Below are 6,920 nucleotides of genomic sequence, written 5' to 3' on the forward strand. Positions count from 1 at the left end.
TCGTCCCAATTATTGTCTCGCAGTCCCCAAGTCCTAAAATCACAAAACAATTTAACACAAACGAGTGTGTCCAAATAATAAAAAATTCCCTAGACTCTACTAGGACTTCTTCCATGCACATCTTCAATAATCAATTCTGCTTCAACTCGGTTGGTATTGGAAATTCAAGACCATGGGATAACTTTATGGATTATACCAAAAATTCTTTCTTTCTGCCAATCGAAAGTGTATTTCTCCCGTACTAGACGTATTATTTATTAGACACGTTCTAAAGGCAAGATACCTCTCTTACGATATCTTCTGATAGGTATCATTCACTATCGTAAGCCTTATTATTTCTCTATTTTATCAGTCTATCATGGTTCGCATCACTTCCTGAACTTCTGCTATTGTGATAGGTTCGGGTGCAGGCGCAACGACCGATGCACGACCCGTCACATTCTTTGGCTCAGGTTGTTATCTTCCTCGGATATTTCCTAGTCTGTCTTCACCATGACGTTTTGTACACCAAAGCAGACATTCGGTGTACCGAGGCGAGAATTTAAGATAGGCAAGTTTTATTTACGATAGGCGTATAAATCTCCCTATTACTCCGAAAAGTTACATGCCAGTTCTAATATCGTAATTAAACGCTTAGAAATCTGAACACATAAAATTTCCAGATCCGGTTGGCAATAGACCATAGACCCGAACAAATAATAGCATATAAGACATCTTTATTGCTATAACATAAAACATTTAGCACATAAAACATTTTAGGCATCTTTCCTAAAATAAACTAGTGCTCGTGTCTAAAATATAGCAGACACTCATCTCACAATCATCGCTTAGCACTCTAAGTTTAAGTCTAGAAATTTCCTACAAATTCCTAGTTCACTTAAACTAATGCTCTGATACCAACTGTGACATCCCCATTTTCACGGCCAGAAAAGGCCGATTTTGTTTATGCTTTATAAAAATCAGAGTACCTCTTTTAATGAAAATGTTGCGGAATTTGTTCCCAGAAAAACATGATAAATACATTATCAAAGCATTTCCGAAGAAATGTATTTTTATTCATTTTAAAATATTGGGATGTCCTCGTCAATACAGAAACATAAGCATAAACAGAAATTACATTCATTTACACTAGTGATCTACATCTCTTTTAAATCTCTCAGTGTAATGTAACTTCATATCGACACCTGTGATACAAATAAACTGAGTGGGTCAGGCTGGGAAACCTGGTGAGTACATAGGGTTTTCAACCCACAATAATATAATTATTATGTTTAATTATCAAACAATTAACCCAATTACCCATCCCCATTATCTTATTTACTCTTAAGGATCTACCCTAAGAATCAACTATTTCTTGTTCATTCGTTCCTAAGGATCATCCTAAGGAATAGGCACGAAATCCATCGTTGCCAGGGTTTACTCAACGGGCACTAAATCCATAGTTGCCAGGGTTTGCTCAACAGGAACTAAATCCATAGCTGCCAGGGCTATTTCGTTTATCAACAGTATCGTTTCCGAGAATCCACTCGCAATACATGTCAATGGGTTTTTATCTCGTTTATCGACAGTATAGTTTCCGAGAATCCACTCGCAATACATGTCAATGAGTTTTTAGAGTACATCTGGTGAATACACAGTTCAAAACACCTACAGGTTGCGAGCCTGCTAGTGTCCACTGGACTGTCTAGAATAGTCTGTGGTTCTCATCCATACTCTGCTGAATGACGGGGCCAACACATGGGTAAAAGGCCTCTCTCATGGTTTACCTCTCACCCTTATCTCATGATCTATATCACTTCTCATCATTTTATTTTTGTCACACAGCAACTATTTCATCTACCCATGTTTTACCCAACACATTTTGTAGATATAAAATACATATACAGTTTAAATCATTTAAAACATGTATAAAAATCTTTCACCCAGCACAGACGGCAAGTATACAGACAATATGCACACACAGCACGTAATTTATATTAAATACTTCATATATATGTGTAAGATGAAAGGGACTATGCACTCACCTGAAAGGTGGTGACTCGGAACTCGGACAACGCTTCGTTATCTCAAAACAATTTTCCCTTGACAAAACCTAGTATCAATACCACTAGGGTTTAGTCCAACGTTAACCGAGACTAATTAATAGTCTAGCTATTATTATTATTATATAAGCGTTAAACAACACTATATAACTCATAATAATAGCCCAAATAATTATTATAAGGTCCTAATAACATTATTATATTAAAACATAAGCTATACTAAAGATAGGTTAGGCGTAGCACACTTACAGCGGGTTTTTTTTTCAAAAACCGGGTTTCGCCGGAGCAGCGTTTCTAGAGCCGAAAGGCTCCTTTCTCGGGACTCCGGGAGCCTCGGGGCTTCCTTCGGGTGCTAGGGAGATTCCCTAGGCTTTTTGGGGGGTTTAGGGGCTAGAGAGAGGTTCTAGAGAGAGAGAAGAGGTTGGAATGGTGTGAAGAATGAGGGAACCCGACACCTCTATTTATAGGCTGGAAAACAGCTCTACTCGTCGAGTAGGTCCTCCTACTCGTCGAGTCCATGCAACATGTCACCTTCTGGTGGCTTGCCTTGGGAAGAAAGCCTTGGCCCATAATCAGCCACGTCACCCCTTTTGCAGCAGCACCCTGCCAACTTCTAAACCCCGTAACTTTCGCATACGAGCTCCGTTTTCGATGTTGTTGTTTTCCACACATAGGTAAAAACAAGATCTACAACGTTCATTTAGACTCCATTGGCTAATTCTCAACCAATCTTAAATTTAACAGTAGGATGAGATTAGACTGTTAAATGACCACGAAGAATTCGTAACTCCTTCATACGGACTCCGTTTTCGTCTGTCTTTTGACCGTTGAGTTCCTATTAATGAGATCTTCAACTCTCATTTAGGTTGCGTAAGCCAAAAACCGCTCGAACTAAAATTCGAGTTTCGGGTCGTGCACTACTATGCTAAATCTTAGAAAATTCATAACTTCCTCATACGAAGTCAGATTTGGGCGTTCTTTTTATGGATGTTCTCGGTTTAACATATACTACAACTTTTGTTTAGATCACTAAGGCTAAAAAGTCCTCTATTGTAAATTCACTATTTACGTCTCCCGATGCCGTGCCGGTTTTCCCAAAAAACTTCGACGGGCCATAACTTCTTCTTTATAACTCGGATTTCGGCGTTCTTTATATGTACGGAACCCTTGAGACATATTCTACAACTTGGTTAAGATTATTTATTCTAAATAATCTTTTGTCGAAAAGTCGTTTTCAACCCCTATTATCTCTAAATTGACTAGCCCGGATCTACGAGCGTTACACTAACTCCTTAAACAATCTTACAAAACCCATTCATGACAGCCTACTTACATAACCTACTTCCAAAGTATGGATCGACTGTGGATAGTTTGAATAATTTTATTATTCTGGAAGTCAAAACATGCAAAAATGAAACAATAGCAAATAATTGACACAAGTTAGTAACTTTACTTATAAATAAAACTCCTTTTATGCAATCATGAAATGTCAATTACATTTTAGCTATTACAAGTTTCTAAATATCTATCTAATCATTAAAACTAATATCGTCCTTCAGCCCAATACACCTTGCATGCAGCAAGTGCTTTTCCCTGCTGAGTCCCTTTGTAAGGGGATCTGCTAGGTTCTTCTCTGACGATATCCTCTTCACCACGAGCAGTCCTTCTTCTACTTGATGTCTTATAAAGTGATATTTTCTGTCGATGTTCCTGGATCTGCCATGATCCCTTGGTTCCTTAGCTAAGGTAACTGCACTTTCATTGTCATAGAAAATATCCATAAGCTCCTTTACAGCTGGTGCAACTCCAAGGTCTCCAATGAAGTTCTTCATCCATATTGCCTCCTTTGCTACTTTGCTTGGTGCTATGTACTCTGATTCGCACGTTGAATCAACCACAGTTTCTTGTTTGGAACTTTTCCAAGTTATTGGTCCTCCATTAAGGGTAAATACCCAGCCCGACTGAGAGCGGAAATTATCTCCGTCGGTCTGAAAACTGGCATCACTATACCCTGTTACTCTTAAGTCATCACTCCCACCGAGGGTAGGGATCCAATCCTTAGTCCTCTGCAGGTACTTAAGAATAGGGCTGGAAATTCTCGACATGACTCGTGACACGACACAAAATAAATGGGTTTGGGTTGAGTTTTTCAACCCGCCAACCAGTTTATTAAACGGGTCATATATGGGTTTCTCAAAAAATAAACGGGTTGACCCGCCAACCCGTTTATATTTTTAATAAAAATATATATTTTTTATTTTTAAATATATTTATATATCAAGTATTAGTATTTAATAAGTATTGTATAATATATACCATTGATTTATAGACCATTTGACTGTTTTGACATTTTGACTCGTGGTGGATGGCCTAAGGTTGTAAGTAAGTGACTAATTCTGTAACCATAAAGAAAAAAATGGTGAGTTATTTTTAATGACAACTATACATTTTTATAATTTTACTTGTGTGTGTTTTAACCTTGGCTATTGTTTCTACTTGAAGGTTGAAGTTCATCATAAAGAAGAAAATGGTGTTGGAGAATTAACTTTGTTTTTTGGGAGAAAAACAAAGGGAATTGTGGCTATTACTTTAGCACTTGAATTATCTATGTTTGTATTAATGTTTAGTTTGAACATGTTTCTATGAATGTTTTTAATTTTCATTTGGATGTTTAAGACTTAAGTGTCTAAAATTCGGATATGTTTGCATCAACCATCAAGAATTTATTCATGTTTAATTGTTAACTTTATTTAAAGAATCTGACCCACGAACCCGCCAACCTGTGAACCCGTATAAATAAATGGGTTGGCGGTTCATATATGGGTTTATGTTCCAAAACCGCCAACCTATGACCTGTATATTTAAATGGGTCGTGTTTGGGTTGGCATATTTTGACCCACCAACCCGCGACTCGCCAACCCAAACACGACACGATTGCCAGGCCTACTTAAGAATGTTATTTACCGCAGTCCAGTGAGTTTTACCAGGGTTCCCTTGATATCTGTTGACCATGCTCAAAGCAAAGGCCACATCAGGGTGAGTACAAGTCATAGCATACATGATCGAGCCTACTGCGGAAGCATATAGTACTCGACTCATTTCTGCTATCTCAGCCTCTATACTCGGATTCTGAGTCTTACTCGGTTTGGTATTACTCAGGATTGGTAAGTCTCCTCTCTTGGATTCTCCATGCTGAAACGTTTCAACACTTTATCCAAATAGGTACTTTGACTAAATCATATTAGTCTTTTACTCCTGTTTCTCAAAATCCTTATCCCTAGAATTTAAGCAGCTTCTCCGAGGTCCTTCATAGCGAAACACTTCCCAAGCCTGGACTTAAGCTCCTGCAAGGTTGTAATGTCGTTTCCTATGAGCAGTATGTCATCCACATACAACAAGAGAAAGCTAGTTATATTCCCACTAACTTTGACATATACGCAGGACTTATCCTCGCTTCTCAAAAATCCAAACTCTTTGACTTTCTTATCGAAACAAAGATTCCATCTGCGAGATGTTTGTTTCAAACCATAAATGGATTTCTCAAGCTTACACACTCTATTAGGGTACTTTGCATTGACAAAACCCTCTGGCTGATTCATGTAAACATCTTCAGCCAACTTCCCATTAAGGAAAGCGATTTTGACATCCATTTGCCATATTTCATAATCATGAAATGCAGTTATGGCTAGCATAACCCTTATAGATTTAATCATAGCCACTGGTGAGAAGGTCTCATCATATTCAACTCCAGGAGTTTGAGTAAAGCCCTTCGTAACCAATCGTGCCTTATATGTGTGTACTTTCCCATCCATGTCGGTCTTCTTCTTGAAGATCCATTTGCACCCGACTTTCTTACGGCCTGGTACATTGTCAACCAAGTTCCAAGCTTGATTGTCATACATGGACTAAATCTCGCTGTCCATTGCCTCTTTCCATTTCACAGACTAGGGGCCTGCCATGGCTTCCTTGTAGTTGTTAGGTTCATCTAAATTTGCAAGTGTACTATCACTGATAAATGTATCACCTTCAGAAGTTGTGACAACCCGAAATATCTAACTTATGCATTCTTCATTTTATCAAAGTTAGCCTCGTTTTTGCTATGTTGTAATGAAGTTTTGGGTCTATATAAGTGCATTAGGCTTAGTATAATCAAGATATGAGTCTTAGGAAGGGTTAGAATGTGTGTAGCATCACAAAATCGGGCCAAACACACCAAGCAAGGTGTGTGCGGCCGCACACCCGAGTGTGCGGCCAGCCAGCCGCACACAGCCGACCGCACACCCTCCTAGCCTCACACTCCAGCCTATATAAAGGACCCTAAGTCAACCTTACACCCTTTTCCCACTCCTTCAAATCTGGAACATTTTCTCTCAAGAGTCCTTCAAGTTTTCTTCTCCAATCGACAATACAAGTAAGTAAACAACCTTAGATCATTACTACAACACATTAGAAAGCCTTTTCCTCGAGTTTGATCCATGAAATCATCATTCTAGATGATCTTCATGTGTGTACGGCCGCAAACACATCTTTTGGTCCTAAAATGGACTTAAACACTCATCTAAGCATAGCATCGTACAAAACACCTTCTTAGGATCATCACAAAGCCTTGGAAAATCGATTTGGACACATTTGTATGGGAGTGTACGGCCGCACACAGGCCTGGCCGCACACACCTGGCCGCACACGCCATGTGCAACCGCACACACCCTTTTAAGGGTCCAAAATAGCAACAAAAAATCCCATTCCGGCTAAGAAATGGTCAAAACACCTTCACTAGAACATTCCTAAGGCTTGGAAACACGTTTTTGACACACTTCATAGTGAGTGTACGGCCGCACACTCGGGCCGAACATGCACAAAACCCATGCTTTTGTGGCC

This window comes from Lactuca virosa, chromosome 2 (assembly GCF_052849685.1).
Source record: "Lactuca virosa cultivar CGN04683 chromosome 2, Lactuca_virosa_CGN04683_v6, whole genome shotgun sequence".
NCBI lineage: Eukaryota > Viridiplantae > Streptophyta > Magnoliopsida > Asterales > Asteraceae > Lactuca > Lactuca virosa.